The sequence below is a fragment of the Schistocerca nitens genome, chromosome 5 (genome assembly GCF_023898315.1).
Source record: "Schistocerca nitens isolate TAMUIC-IGC-003100 chromosome 5, iqSchNite1.1, whole genome shotgun sequence".
NCBI lineage: Eukaryota > Metazoa > Arthropoda > Insecta > Orthoptera > Acrididae > Schistocerca > Schistocerca nitens.
The window spans coordinates 383,807,180-383,824,191 of NC_064618.1; the positions used below are offsets into that span (position 1 = coordinate 383,807,180).

The following is a 17,012-nucleotide window of genomic DNA, read 5'->3' on the forward strand; positions in this document are numbered from 1 at the left end:
TACATCATCAGGTTTTGCATCAGAGACTCCTCACAGTCAGTTCGTAGTATGCTGATCTGTAGCTGCAGTCCTTGCTTATGATGTGCCTCCCAGGCCTTAATGGACACTGCATGGGCAGTGTTCCCCAGAATGTGTCAGGTTGACACATGAAGCAGAGTCAATTGTTGCCTGGCACTGGCCACATCTGTCTACAGAGTGCATTACCATATAGTGTCCTCAGAAGTGCCTACTTCTCCCTCTGATGTTGTGGCAGTATGTGGCATATGGACCAGCATTACCATATAGTGTCCTCAGAAGTGCCTACTTCTCCCTCTGATGTTGTGGCAGTATGTGGCATATGGACCACCGTAGTCAGAAAGTGGGCCAGTTCTCTTGAGGAGTCTTGTAATCCAAGCCTTTGTTTGATGTTTGGGAAGAAGCTCTCTTTGTTGTTGGTGATAATGCTTCAAGAGGAAGTAGTAAGGAAACCTTTTCTATTTCAAATCACAAATGATGTTACGTGATGGTTCCCAGCAGAGCTGACTAATATCATTTTGTGCTCAAAATTTCATTGACTGATCTAATTGTCATCTACAGGTACTCCTGCAATGTCCTTTGATGCTTGCTTATTGTCATGTCACAGGGCACCTGCTAATTATCCAGGGTGGAAGCCACCACCCATACTTCAGTGCTGGCCAGTGACAATAGAATGTAGTGTGTTTGCCTTGCTGAGCTGGTACATCATGTATTGGAATTAAATAAAGACATTCTTCCACTAGGCCTGCCTCCCTGTCACCACCTACTCACCCCCTGAGTGCAGCTGCTCTCTTCAGAATGGTGTCAGAGTGGTTGTCTGCTCCGGGTACCCTTAAGAATGGTGTCAGGAGAACTGATGGTGCCAAAAGCAGCAGCAGATTGTCTGTCACTCTGCTGTGTAACGTCCGACTCACAAGTCGCAATATCATTGGTTACAGTGAATCGGACCATTTTGTTCTTGTGTGGTGACTGTCATGGGAATGAAGTCTAGGGAGTGTAATTGATAATACAAGTAGCTGTGGAGTGTTCTGTCTGTGTTAGTGTGGTATTATTGTTTTTGTGTTATTTTTAATATATTATCGCACAGTTTTTTCATGAGCAATTGGTTATTGCCTATAGAATTATGAAGTTGAATTTACACATTTATGAATTGTCATATAGTGAGGAGGTAGATAAAGTAGTACTACAGGAGGCTGAGCAACTAACACTGGATGTTTCCTTTATACATATATATAGTTTATCACCAAAAATGTTGAGGAGGGTGCACACTGGGGTATCTAAAAATCTGTGTGCGGGGATTGGTTAGCATTGGAGTATGAAAAAATCGATACTTTTGTGGGGGTAAGGGAGCAGAGAGGCATGTGTTTACATCAAATGTAAAATGTTTTAATTGTGGGGATACAGGGCATATGCAAAAGCAGTGCTACCAGCCACAAAGAAGTGTTGGGAATAGCATGGCCTATCACCAATTTAATGGGAATTGTAGTTGGGTGTAGTACAGGTCATCAACAGGGATATATGGGTAGTGTCAGTGACCTCGAGAGGCCATAGGAGGCATTTGGAACCCATCATGTTACAAGTTGCGTGAAACAGGAGTGAATAGGATGTTGCTAGGACTGCATTTCATGAAAAATTGAAGCATCTGGAAGGGATAGAGAGGACACAGATGGAGGACCTGTCACTGGAATTCCAAGATCTATATTTTTTTTTCACAAGGGCTGGTGGCTACTACACCAGTACCACAGCACAGGATTCCGACAAGGAATGAAGCACAGGTGTATCAGTGTATCAGAGACCTTACAGAATACCATGATAACTACAACCATTTCTGGAGGAATTTATAAATCAACAATTGGCTGATGAGATAATAGAAGAAAGTAGTAGCCATGGGAGATGGGAATTGTTATCATGCCCAAGAAGTCTGTGGATGGCTTGAAGAAGTTATGTTTTTGTTCGATTACCACCATTTGAATTGTAAAGGTACGACAGATGCCTAACCATTTACAAGCATTACAGAAATGATAGATAACATAGGGCAATGCCACTACTTCTTGACAATGAACTCGAAAGGTGGATACCATGATTTGGAAGTAGCTGTGGAGGATACATCAGAAGCTGTGTTTTCATCATCTTTGGGACAGTATCAGATTAGAAGAATGCCTTTTCGGTTAAAAAAAAAATCACTGGCAACATTCCAGCAAGTATTGGTTGAGGTTCTGAAAGGATTAAAATCTTATCAGTGTCTGGTGTATCTTGACGAGACAATTGTCTTTTGAACGAATATGTAGGAGCATAGGCAACAGTTGAGGGACGTGTTGGAAAGATGTGTGGAAAAATGTCACTTTGCGCTGGAGAAGTCAACTATTTAGGCCATATTATTGGTTATGATAGTGTGAGGGCAGATCCTAGATTAATACAAGCAGTGCAAGACTTTCCAGTACCAGGAACAAACAAGGAGTTACAATCATTTGTGGGTCTCTGAGATTACTATAGGAAGTTTGTGAGGTGATTTGTTGATACAGTACGACTGCTTACAAAGTTGTTGAGAAAGGGTACTAAGTTTGTGTATCAGAGGAATACCATGGAGCATTTGTCAAATCGAAAAAGGTGTTGACGTGGGTTTGTTTTTTGTTTTTCCAGACTTAATAGAAGGCATTTCTATTATCATGTGGTGTATCAAATCATGCTCTTGGGTGCATTTTATGAGATGTGTGAGAAAAGACTTTTTATCTACCAAAGTTTTTACTTTTTTTTTCAAACAATATTGTCCCCTTCAAAGTAGTTCCCTTCAGCAGCTATACACTGACTGTCTTGGTAGCTACACTGAAAGTCTTCAGTTGATAGGGCCTGTAATTGTTGGTCATGTTCTTATGAGTGTCCTCCATGCCAGTACTTCTTGACAATGGACTTAAACAGTGGATACCATCAGTGGGAAGTAGCTCCGCAGGATACACCAAAAACTCTGTTTTCAGCACCTTTGGGACACTACCAACATAGAAGGATGCCTTGTGTGTGTGTGTGTGTGTGTGTGTGTGTGTGTGTGTGTGTTTGTTTTAAAAACCCTCACTGGCAATATTCCAGCAGTTAATGGTCAAGATGCTGAAAGGATTAAAACTGTGTCAGTGTCTGGTGTATCTTGCAACACAATCATCCTTTCAGCGATGTTCTTGTAAGACATTTTTCAATTTTAGGAAAAGAAAAAAAAGTCACAAGGACTCAGACCAGGTGAATAGAGGGCTCTGGTACAACAGGCATGCCTTTTGAGACCACAAATTCCATGATGGAAGTGGCCATGTGATGTGGAGTGTTGTCATGATGCAGCTTCCACTTGTCTGCAGTGTCTGGTCATCTCACTTGAGTCACCTATTTCTTGCGCCTTTCAAGGATATCTTTGTAAAAAAGTCAGTTGGTGTTAAACATCATTCTGATCTCAGAAGAGCTTACACACATTTGACTTTTTGAAGTTTAAGGTCTCTGTGAGTGAAATTCACCTTCAATGTGTTCTTGGCCTTCCCAAAATGATTTGTGCCAGCAAAAGCTGGTGCTCTTCGTAAGTGATGTTCCCTGTAGGCCTGTATCCACTTTTCAGTGGACACACTTGTGGAGTCCTCAAGTTTAACACAAAACTAGGTGGCAACGTTGCTCTAACAATAATCTGTCATGCATGCCGAACTGGTTCTGCTTGCCATATCGTTTACATTCCGCATCAGTTCTGATGAGGAATATAAATATTTTAGAAATCATGTAGAGTATGAATTGAAAGTAGGCTGGTACTGTTGCAAAGGTTTCAAGAGGCAGTGGAATGTTTAGTTTCATTGGGGTGGTTGTGGTAGGACCATTCATCTGAACAACAGTGGGTAACCATTTTGTACTGACCATAATAGACATTTTTTTTCATTACATAGGCCAACATGCAATAAGTCGCACAGGTGTCAGTGGAAAGGTGGATACGGAAGTTTGTGGTGCTGGGAACAGTAATTACGGAACAGGGGACAAACTTTGTCAGATCTGATGAAAAAGTTCTTTTGGTTATTAAGATAAAGAAAATTTAAGAGCAAGTCCAGAAAAGTTAAGAACAAGTCCACTTCATCCTGAGGCCAATGGAAGGATGGAATGAGTTCATTAGGCAGTTGGATAGATACTTGGTTGTGACGTGAGTGCACACCATTCAGATTGGGACACAAATTTATCCCTTGTAGTGAGTGTGTATAATTCCCAAGTACACACTAGCAAAGGTTGTCACCATTTGAGGTGGCATACGGGAAAAAGATGCCCTCACCATTTGACACGATTGTAGAGAAAGGAGGCAGGAACAAGGAGTCAGTCGGAGAATTCGCAAGAAAAGTGAGGGAAGTTTTGAGAAAGGTCCAACGAGCGAATAGTAAGACTTTGGAGAAGCAAGAAGGTTCAGTGAACTGAGCGGTGTTATCAAGTCTATATACTCTGAAGGGGAAAATGAATAAATTTGTAATACTGTTCTAGGGCCCTTAACACGTGATTGACACCACTTCATCAGCAAATGTAAAGCTACAGTTATTACAGTTACCATCAAGGTCAACAATTGTGCATGTTGGACATCTATGGCCATTCAAGGATACGTAAGAAATGATTCCAAAGGAGATAGGATTGAAAGTGAAGGAGGAGCCAGAAGAGAAGGGATGAGGGGTGAACAACAGGAGGAGGTGGTCCAGATATCTCATGCTCAATATTTGTTAAGGCCAAGGAAATAAACAATATGTAATGTATTTTTGTGATCTTAGGTACTTTTTTCACGTATGTAGTATAGGTTGTTAACGTCCTTTCAGATCAGGTTGTGTATTTTGTTAGAGAAGGATATATCGGTAGTCTATTGAGATTTGCCATCGGAGACGATGCGCTTCTGGGGAAGGTTAGGTGATAATGGCTCCTGTCCTCGGGTTGCATATTCAGAAAGGGCCAGAAGAGAGGAATATTAGTTTTCACAAAGGGTATTACCACCAGAATTACAGTTAGTAGCAGAGCCGGGTAGCCAGACCTTGCTGTTCTACCACCATAGTGCGACAGTGGATATGGTCACAGATAATGCATAGTTATATGTATCAATGAGGATGCTGGTAGTAAGCAAGCATGCATTATTAGATGTTACATGATACACACCTATGTGGTGAAGTTAGTGGCAGTTGGAAAGTTTGTACAAGTGAGAGAAGGCATAATACAGGGATAGACATGGTAATGATCAAGAGTGAGCTTCAGCAGAGTGATCACCTTATGCCCAGCACATGAAGTGAAATGGCAGTGGGTGAGAGTACAAGTATTGAGCAATTGTTCAGAGGTGGAGCAGAGGGGTGTCAATGTCCATAAGAAGTAATCAAACCAAAACCATATTTTTGGAGAAAAGGTTTTCATTGGATATATTCAGTATATGACGATTTTAGTAGTAGTGGTGGTTTGTTGCTGTGGGCAAGGGAAACTCAAGACAGCAAGGCATTTAGAATTCCGAGGTAGTGGGTTGTTGATCAAAGGAACTAAGTGTGATGTTATGGTACCTACATTTCATTTACTAGCCACGATGACAGTTTAATGACACCTGGGAACCCAGACTGGACCACTTATTGAGTCATATGATAGCCATACAGGAGTGGCGATTCTCAGTGGAACAGTTGTTGCAGCATGTAAGACAATATTGGCATGGAAGATGTCAGGTAACTATGACTATGGGTTCCTAATGCCATACTGACTCTCATTTTGCTTGGCTTAACTTTTACATATATGAGATGATGAGTTATTCAGACACATGACCCAGAGACAGTTCAAGTTCTCATGAACAGGACTCCCCGAGTGAGGGGTAGAAAAGAGATTGTTAGGTTCAGGATTAATATGGTAATTGTGTAATAAGTAGGAATAACAAGTGTGGTGCTAACTATATTTGTTTATGGATCTGGTTGACCTAAGACCCAATGGACTGGATGTTTCTAGCAAAAAGTAATAAGACATAATGAGAGAGCTTGCATGAAGTACTGCATTAACAATCGCAGTGTAAGTGTGAAGTAGGTCAGAATAACATACAAGGTGGAATCCAAACTTTTTGGGACTGGTGCTGCCATCTGGAAAGTAGGAGTAGTAGATCTTTGTACTGCTAGGTGGCGAGAGCTGCATATCTGATGAGTCAGTGTGTGGAGTGGCATTCAGCTTGGAGGATGTGTTGCATGTCCACAGTGATTTCCATAATACTCTTTGTTTGGTGTGTGCCGATTTTATGATGGCTTCGTGAACAGAGCAGTGCGCATGTGCACGGACCTTCATCAGACCGAATCTGATGATCCAACTTTCTTGTCACGGGTTATCACCAGTGAAGAGAGCTAGATTTACAGTTATGACCAAGAGACAAAGCAACAATCATCCCATTGGAAGAGCCCTGGCTCTCCAAGAACCAAAAAAACGAGACAGGTTAAGAGCGAAGTGAAGAGGATGATCATCGTTTTCTTTGATACCAAGGGATTGTGCACAAAGAATTCATCCCTCCCAACCAAACAGCGAGTTCCATGTACTACTGTGACGTTTTGCGACGACTCCGGGAAAACGTGTGGTGACAACGGCCTGAACTGAACGGCCAGGGAACTGACTGCTGCATCACAACAACGTGCCCTGTCACTCGTCCTTGCTCACCAGTACCTTTTTGGCAGAAAGCAATATGGCGGTTGTACCCCACCCACTGTACTAACCAGATTTGGCACCTTGCAACTTCATGCTATTCCCAAAACTGAAACTCAAGTTGAAAGGCCGTCGGTTCGACACCCTAGATAGGATTTAAGGAGCATTGCTGGCAGTGTCAGAGAACAGGACTTCCAGAAAACGTTTGACTAGTGGCAGAAGTGCTGGGACTGGTGTGCTTGTGCAGATAACTACTTCGAGGGTGATGGTGACCATTAGTCCAAAGGTAAGGTTTTCAACAGATGGCAGCACCAGTCCTGAAAATTTTGGATAGCACTTCGTACTTGTAAGGGGATTGCAAGATGAGGCAGGCCATGCTCAGTGAAAAACTGCACCACATAGTGGTAATGGCCGTAGTGGGTGGGTTGATATCACCATGACAGTGCAACACTCTTGTCATGGGTGACCAGGAGCCATGTTTTAACAAAACAATTGTGCCTTGGAGGGTTGTAAATATGGCTGAATGTTGAGGCACAAGCATTCACTCATTGTCTGAGTCCAGCAACACCGCCATAGTGCAAGGGGCCATGCTGGGCGGCCACACAACTGGGCACTGCCAACAGTAGCCATGGGTTTGAGACCGAGCTGCTTCTGCCACTGCCAGTACTAAGTTCCTGATAGCACTTGGTGCCACAGCCATGCTGACTTGCCATCTGACTGCTGCCAGAGGGCAGTTAGTTAAATTCCATGCACAGCTGTCTCCAGCTGCTGCCACGGAAGACGTGTGGAGCTGAGGGGCCACCAGGGCTCCAGGCTGCCGAGGTGATCATGTTACTGCTGACAACATGATCATGGTCTCTTGAGTCCACAAGCATGCCATGAGTTTTCCATCAGCATCCCAGGATGCCTACTCAATGTATAGGGCAGAAATCGCTGCCCACGTGTCAGCACTGGGCAGGGACAGCAGAGTGGGGTGCTGAGCTGCGACATGTCATATAATGGAATTAAATAAAGGAATTCCTTACTGTGAACAGTGTTTCCACTCAGCCTACTGGCTTGTCACCATCACACATTTACGCTCCCCCCACCCCAGCCCTCTCCGCCCCCACACACAGTGAGTGCATCTGCACTCTTCACCTGGGTCAAATGTGTGACAAGTATGGAAGATGTTTTACCAAAGTCTTCATATATGAAAAACTTTTCTTTGTTGATTGTGTTCTACAGCTTTTATGCAGTCTAGAAGTGACATTTTTTGTATGTATTGTGATCAGACTGGTATGGTGGTGATGCATTGGCCATGTATCATCTGTCGTATTGAATCTATAAATTAAACATTTTGAAACAAAGGTGATATAATCTGATAAACTCAGGCCTTAGTGTTTCTGTCAGTAGGTGAACAATGTTTGTTGTAAGCTCTCATGAAATGAAAACTTCATGATTTCTTGGAACCATTAAACTACATGTATCCTAATACATAATTCATGATGGACTTGAAAACAGGGATCAGCTACTTTTCCTTGATGTATTAATGAAGATAAGAGCAGACAGGTTAAGAGCAGACAAGTTCTTTGGACTTGGTATGTACAGCTGCCCACTGACCTTCGGAAGAAAGTGCAGTGCTTAGGACTCTGTTTCAACAAGCTGACATACTGTCATACTAGGAGAGTGGTCCAAGAACTAAGACAGCTGCAAATAGTATTCTGCAGGAATAGGTAGTCAGATTGTTGTAACACTCATTTTATGCCCAACGATATTTACTGGATATAAATTAACATCTGTAACAACAGCTTAAAATTATCTATTAGTCCATGAAAACAAACAAAATGTTTCTTGATGGAAATTAATGCAATGCATAGTTCCAGATAGAAATTAATATGCCAGAGTTGCTAATTGAAATTGGTGTAAGTCCAGGCTCTACTGTTTGGCAAACCAAGTTTAAATCAGTTCAGGTAAACAACCATGGCAGTCATAGCTCACTTGTGGAAGTAAAGTTGGATAATAGCAACTGAATAAGAGACCACCGCTGTGTAGCCTTATATTTTCCCACTAAGGAAGTTCATCTTATTGACCTGCAGTAACTTCCATTTGTATGCCCAGCAGTATTACTAAACAGATGACAAGTGGAGAGGCTATTTGTACCACAACAAACAGTCAAAGAAGAGAGTGAGACGGAGAGCAGCAAAAAAGTCAAGGGTTACCTTCAAGCCTTGCACTAGTCTAATCTTTGGAAAATTGGTAGAGTCCTAAAGAAACATTGCATCCAATGTATATCACTCCCACTAATGAAGATGGAAGCATTGCTGCAACATTAAAGGTAGTCCAGTCCTCAAAAAATGGGTTGTGTACGATGCAAACGTGGCATTTGATACACGGACAGATGATCAGAACAATTGCAGAGCGATACAAGGAACATCAGTGACACACCTAAAGGAAGCTGCTGTTGTCCAGCACTGATTGGTCTAGAAAGGTGTGGCAAGACAGGTATTCTGTTTCAAGTAATTAAGGAGTTTATTGAAACAAAGGTGCTAAGAAAATTACGAACAGGAACAGAGGTTTTGCATTAGGAAGGCATGGTATTTGGCACTTGGTTTGTTAAGATATCACTGTTCATTTCAGAGCTTGAAAACATAGAGAAGATGTATGTTTTATGAAATAATGGAATGGGAGCAGAAAAATAAATGTGCATAAAAGGATGTAACAAGCATATAGAGTTGAATTTGGCTGTACACACATGACACCAACAGTTCCTCACACTTTGGCTGAAGTCAAGATGGCGAGCACCTGCTCATGCAAGATGATAGCTTGGAGTACCTGAAGATGATTAGGTCTGTAGAAATAAATATTGTGTGCCAAATGTAACTGTCAAGTGAGCTAGGAACCCAAAAGCATTATCAACCTATCATATAGAGAGAACCTTAACAGTCACACCACTGTGGCTATCTCTGTGGACAATATCTTCAGTGGAAGAATATAACTGTATCTGCTAAGTTGTCACTAACCCTTTGACTTTACAGATGTGTTCTCTGCATTCCGTGCTGAGTGCAGCTTTAGCATTGCGTGAAATTATAAAACCCTACAGAGGTAAAAACGCTCATACATCGATGTTTATGAAATGTAGATAAAATATTGAAATTTTATGTAAAATTAAGAGCGGAACGAAATCTCACCTTGTTCTCTAGTTATTGGTTTTTATAGCTGGCGGACAGTTCCATCTTTGCGCATTGGGAATAATGGCCATAACAGCCATCATATTTCGTAATTGGTTCAATATATTGAAACATGGTTCTTTGGAAATGACAGCATGCAAAGAGGCACATATGTTGTATTATAAATACTTGAAACTTTTTTAATCCATCGAAATATGGAAGTAACTCATTCACAGCAGTGAGAGGGTTGGCAGAACAGGACACATTGACACATCGACAGCACTTAGGGAAAACCCAGATGCTCCAGTTACACGCATCCTCAGAACCTGGGAAGCAGTGGAGCATGATGGGTTAACTTGCCCACAGCATTCAAATGGTTAATTAATGTTTACCAGGTCATTAATATAAAATAATGAGCATCAAGGGTTCTAACACAATCTGCTGGGGCATACCTGATGTTACTTCTATGGCTGTAAATGACTCCATCCAAACTAACATGCTACGTCCTCCCTACCAGAAATCCTCAATCGCATCGTACACTTTGTTTTAATACACATTATTATTGTAGTATCATTAATAAGTGCTGGTGTAGTATGGAGTCAAATGCTTTTAATAAGTCAAGAAATACTGCGTTATCTGATTGCCTTGATCCATGGCTTTTTGGCTGTCACATGAGAAAAGCACGAAATGGGTTTCATGTGATGAATGCTGATTTGCTTAGGTATCATTTTATTTGAGATACCTCATTATGTTGGACCTTGAAATATGTTCTATGATTCTGCAACTGATGGATGTTGATGGTGTTAGATGATAGTTTTGTGGTTAACTTCTGCTGCCCTTCTTATAGATGGGTGTGACCTGCACTTTCTTCCAACTACTAGGCACAGTTATTGTTTGAGGGATCTACAGTATATTATCGCTGAAAGAGGAGCCAACTCAGCTGCAAATTCTGTTTAGAATCTGATTGGGATTCCATCAGGACCTGTTGAGGAGAAGTGATAAAAATAGTTCCGTAGTTAAGTTCAGAGATGATGATGCCAGTTCCACAGAATGGGGCAGAGGGAAGAGGATCCAGGTAGGATTAATATGTAAGTATATTTTATACTGGTTATGGCTGCTGGGGTGTGCGTCAAGTTCAGTAACCGGGCAATAAAGTTCGTTGCTGGTTGCAGTTTTGCAATGGTCATTTTTGCACATGTTGTTGTTGTGGTCTTCAGTCCTGAGACTGGTTTGATGCAGCTCTACATGCTACCCTATCCTGTGCAAGCTTCATCATCTCCCAGTACTTACTGCAACCCACATCCTTCTGAATCTGCTTAGTGTATTCATCTCTTGGTCTCCCTCTACGATTTTTACCCTCCACGCTGCCCTCCAATACTAAATTGGTGATCCCTTGATGCCTCAGAACATGTCCTACTAACCGGTCCCTTCTTTTTGTCAAGTTGTGCCACATACTCCTCTTCTCCCCAATTCTATTCAATACTTCATCATTAGTTATGTGATCTACCCATCTAATCTTCAGCATTCTTCTGTAGCACCACATTTCAAAAGTTTCTATTCTCTTCGTGTCCAAATTATTTTTCGTCCACGTTTCACTTCCATACATGGCTACACTCCATACAAATACTTTCAGAAACGACTTCTGACACTTATAATCTAATTCCCTCAGCATCACTTAATTTGACTACATTCCATGATCCTCGTTTTGCTTTTGTTGATGTTCATTTTATATCCTCCTTTCAAGACACTGTCCATTCCGTTCAACTGCTCTTCCAAGCCCTTTGCTGTCTCTCACAGAATTACAATGTCATCGGCGAACCTCAAAGTTTTAATTTCTTCTCCATGGATTTTAATACCTACTCCGAATTTTTCTTTTGTTTCCTTTACTGCTTGCTCAATATACAGATTGAATAACATCAGGGAGAGGCTACAACCCTGTCTCACTCCCTTCCGAGCCACTGCTTCCCTTTCATGTCCCTTGACTCTTATAACAGCCATCCGCATTCTGTACAAATTTTTAAATAGCCTTTTGCTCCCTGTATTTTACCCCTGCCACCTTTAGAATTTGAAAGAGAGTATTCCAGTCAACATTGTCAAAAGCTTTCTCTTAAGTCTACAAATGCTAGAAATGTAGGTTTGCCTTTCCTTAATTTTTCTTCTAAGATAAGGCGTAAGGTCAGTATTGCCTCACGTGTTCCATCATTTCTACGGAATCCAAACTGATCTCCCGCGAGGTCAGCTTCTACCAGTTTTTCCCTTCGTCTGTAAAGAATTTGCATCAGTATTTTGCAGCTGTGACTTATTAAACTGATTGTTCGGTAATTTTCACATGTGTCAACACCTGCTTTCTTTGGGATTGGAATTATTATATTCTTCTTGAAGTCTGAAGGTATTTCGGCTGTCTCATACATCTTGCTCACCAGATGGTAGAGTTTTGTCAGGGCTGGCTCTTCCAAGGCCGTCAGTAGTTCTAATGGAATGTTGTCTACTCCCAGGCCCTTGTTTCGACTCAGGTCTTTCAGTGCTCTGTCAAACTCTTCACGCAGTGTCGTATCTCCCATTTCATCTTCATCTACATCCTCTTCCATTTTTATAATATTGTCCTCAAGTACATCGCCCTTGTATAGACCCTCTATATACTCCTTCCACATTTCTGCTTTCCCTTCTTTGCTTAAAACTGGGTTTCCATCTGAGCTCTTGATATTCATACGAGTGGCTCTCTTTTCTCCAAAGGTCTCTGTGTAATTTCCCCGTAGGCATTATCTATCTTACCCCTAGTGAGATAAGCCTCTACATCCTTACGTTTGTCCTCTAGCCATCCCTGCTTAGCCACTTTGCACTTCCTGTCGATCTCATTTTTGAGACGTTTGTATTCCTTTTTGCCTGTTTCATTTACTGCATTTCTATATTTTCTCCTTTCATCAATTAAATTCAATATTTCTTCTGTTACTCAACGATTTCTACTAGCCCTCATCTTTTTACCTACTTGATCCTCTGCTGCCTTCACTACTTCATCCCTCAAAGCTACCCATTCTTCTTCTACTGTATTTCTTTCTCCCATTCCTGTCAATTGTTCCCTTATGCTCTCCCTGAAACTCTGTACAACCTCTTGTTCTGTCAGTTTATCCAGATTCCTTAAACTCCCAACTTCGTGGCAGTTTCTTCAGTTTTAATCTACAGTTCATAACCAATAGATTTTGGTCAGAGTCCACTTCTGCCCCTGGAAATGTCTTACAATTTAAAACCTGGTTCCTAAATCTCTGTCTTACCATTATATAATCTATCTGATACCTACTAGTCTCTCCAGGATTATTCCATGTATACAACCTTCTTTTATGATTCTTGAACCAAGTGTTAGCTATGATTAAGTTGTGCTCTGTGCAAAATTCTACCAGACGGCTTCCTCCTTCATTTCTTAACCCCAATCCATATTCATCTACTATGTTTCCTTCTCTCCCTTTTCCAACTCTCGAATTCCAGGCACCCATGACTATTAAATTTTTGTCTCCCTTCATTATTACATAGACATCTAATTAGTTATGATTCCTACGTATAATACTGCTTAGTGAAATGACATGTTCCCAGTTGTGCTCCACTGAATCAAAACTTCAACAACTGCCTCAATACCCATAATATTTGGATCCTCCTCCTGCTCCTCCTCCTCCTCCTCATAATAATAATAATAATAATAATAATAATAATAATAATAATTCAAGACTTCACACTTTACTTCACACCGCAAATGCCTTGAGGAATCTACATCTACATCTACATCCATACTCCACAAGCCACCTGACGGTGTGCGGCGGAGGGTACCTTGGGTACCTCTATCGGTTCTCCCTTCTATTCCAGTCTCATATTGTTCGTGGAAAGAAGGATTGTCGGTATGCCTCTGTGTGGGCTCTAATCTCTCTGATTTTATCCTCATGGTCTCTTCGCGAGATATATATAGGAGGGAGCAATATACTGCTTGACTCCTCGGTGAAGGTATGTTCTCGAAACTTCAACAAAAGCCCGTACCGAGCTACTGAGCGTCTCCCCTGCAGAGTCTTCCACTGGAGTTTATCTATCATCTCTGTAACGCTTTCGCCATTACTAAATGATCCTGTAACGAAGCGCGCTGCTCTCCGTTGGATCTTCTCTATCTCTTCTATCAACCCTATCTGGTACGGATCCCACACTACTGAGCAGTATTCAAGCAGTGGGCGAACAAGCATACTGTAACCTACTTCCTTTGTTTTCGGATTGCATTTCCTTAGGATTCTTCCAATGAATCTCAGTCTGACATCTGCTATTCCGACGAACAACTTTATATGATCATTCCATTTTAAATCACTCCTAATGCCTACTCCCAGATAATTTATGGAATTAACTGCTTCCAGTTGCTGACCTGCTATATTGTAGCTAAATGATAAGGGATCTTTCTTTCTATGTATTCGCAGCACATTACATTTGTCTGCATTGAGATTCAATTGCCATTCCCTGCACCATGCGTCAATTCGCTGCAGATCCTCCTGCATTTCAGTACAATTTTCCATTGTTACAACCTCTCGATATACCACAGCATCATCTGCAAAAAGCCTCAGTGAACTTCCGATGTCATCCACAAGGTCATTTATGTATATTGTGAATAGCAACGGTCCTACGACACTCCCCTGCGGCACACCTGAAATCACTCTTACTTCGGAAGACTTCTCTCCATTGAGAATGACATGCTGCATTCTGTTATCTAGGAACTCTTCAATCCAATCACACAATTGGTCTGATAGTCCATATGCTCTTACTTTGTTCATTAAACGACTGTGGGGAACTGTATCGAACGCCTTGCAGAAGTCAAGAAACACGGCAACTACCTGGGATCCTGTGTCTATATCCCTCTGAGTCTCGTGGACGAATAACGCAAGCTGGGTTTCACACGATCGTCTTTTACGAAACCCATGCTGATTCCTACAGAGTAGATTTCTAGTCTCCAGAAAAGTCATTATACTCGAACATAATATCTGTTCCAAAATTCTACAACTGATCGACGTTAGAGATATAGGTCTATAGTTCTGCACATCTGTTCGACGTCCCTTCTGGAAAACAGGGATGACCTGTGCCCTTTTCCAATCCTTTGGAATGCTACGCTCTTCTAGAGACCTACGGTACACCGCTGCAACAAGGGGGGCAAGTTCCTTCGCGTACTCTGTGTAAAATCGAACTGGTATCCCATCAGGTCCAGCGGCCTTTCCTCTTTTGAGCGATTTTAATTGTTTCTCTATCCCTCTGTCGTCTATTTCGATATCTACCATTTTGTCATCTGTGCGACAATCTAGAGAAGGAACTACAGTGCAGTCTTCCTCTGTGAAACAGCTTTGGAAAAAGACATTTAGTATTTCGCCCTTTATTTTGTCATCCTCTGTTTCAGTACCATTTGGTCACAGAGTGTCTGGACATTGTGTTTTGATCCACCTACTGCTTTTGACATAAGACCAAAATTTCTTAGGATTTTCTGCCAAGTCAGTACATAGAACTTTGCGTTCGAATTCATTGACCGCCTCTCGCGTTGCCCTCCTCACACTACATTTCTCTTCACGTAATTTTTGTTTGTCTGCAAGGCTTTGGCTATATTTATGTTTGCTGTGAAGTTCCCTTTGCTTCCGCAGCAGTTTTCTAACTCGGTTGTTGTACCATGGTGGCTCTTTTCCATCTCTTACGATCTTGCTTGGCACATACTCATCTAATGCATATTGTACGATGGTTTTGAACTTTGTCAACTGATCCTCAACACTATCTGTACTTGAGACAAAACATTTTGTGTTGAGCCGTCAGGTACTCTGAAATCCGCTTTTTGTCACTTTTGCTAAACAGAAAAATCTTCCTACCTTTTTCAATATTTCTATTCATGGCTGAAATCATCGATGCAGTAACCACTTTATGATCACTGATTCCCAGTTCTGCGTTAACTGTTTCAAATAGTTCGGGTCTGTTTGTCACCAGAAGGTCTAATATGTTATCGCCACGAGTCGGTTCTCTGTAAACTGCTCAAGGTAGTTTTCAGATAAAGCACTAAAAAAAATTTCACTGGATTCTTTGTCCCTGCCACCCGTTAGAACGTTTGATCCTCCCAGTCCATATCCGGCAAATTAAAATCTCCACCCAGAACTATAACATGGTGGGGAAATCTACTTGAAATATTTTCCAAATTATCCTTCAGGTGCTCAGCCACAACAGCTGCTGAGCCAGGGGGCCTATAGAGACATCCAGTTACCATGCCTGAGCCTGCTTTAACCGTGACGTTCACCCAAATTATTTTACATTTCGGATCTCCATCAATTTCCTTCGATATTATTGCACTTCTTATCGCTACAAACACGCCTCCCCCTTCACTGTCCAGCCTGTCTGTGCGGTATACATTCCAATCTGAGTTCAGAATTTCATTACTGTTTACATCTGGTTTCAGCCAACTTTCTGTCCCTAGTACTATATGGGCATTGTGACCGTTTATTAATGAGAGCAGTTCTGGGACCTTTCTATAGACGCTCCTGCAGTTTACTATTAGCACATTAATATTGTCATTCCCTGTCGCATTTTGCCTACTCCTACCTTGCTGCGTCTCAGGAGGCATCTTGTTGGGCCTAGGGAGGGAATTCTCTAACCTAAAAAACCCACATGTGCATTCCACACATACTCTGCTACCCTTTTAGCCGCTTCCTGCGTATAGTGCACGCCTGACCTGTTCAGGGGGACCCTACATTTCTCGACCCGATAGCGGAGGTCGAGAAATTTGCACCCCAGATCTCCGCAGAATTGTCTGAGCCTCTGGTTTAAGCCTTCCACTCGGCTCCAAACCAGAGGACCGTGATCGATTCTGGGAACGATACTACAAAAAGTTAGCTCAGATTCCACCCCACGAGCGAGGCTTTCCACGTTCGCCAACTCCGCCAACAGCCTGTATGAACTGAGGATGACCTCTGAACCCAGACGGCAGGAGTCATTGGTGCCGACATGAGCAACACTTTGCAGTCGGGTGCACCCAGTGCTCTCTATCGCTGCCGGCAGGGCCTCCTCCACATCTTGGATGAGACCCTCCGGCAAGAAGACAGAGTGAACATTGGCCTTCTTCCCCGAAATTTACGCTACTTCCCTAAGAGGCTCCATCACCCGCCTAACGTTGGAGCTCCCAATCACTAATAAACCCCTCCCCCCGTGTGCCTGCTCGGACCTTGCAGAAGGAGCGGC

The 17,012-nt window shown here is 42.1% G+C and overlaps 1 protein-coding gene across 3 annotated transcripts in view; it reads left to right on the forward strand.

Annotated features, from left to right (window-relative positions):
• Nucleotides 1–17,012, forward strand: part of LOC126259710 (zeta-crystallin-like) — a 164,747-nt gene that overhangs the window by 125,384 nt on the left and 22,351 nt on the right. The window lies entirely within an intron of this gene.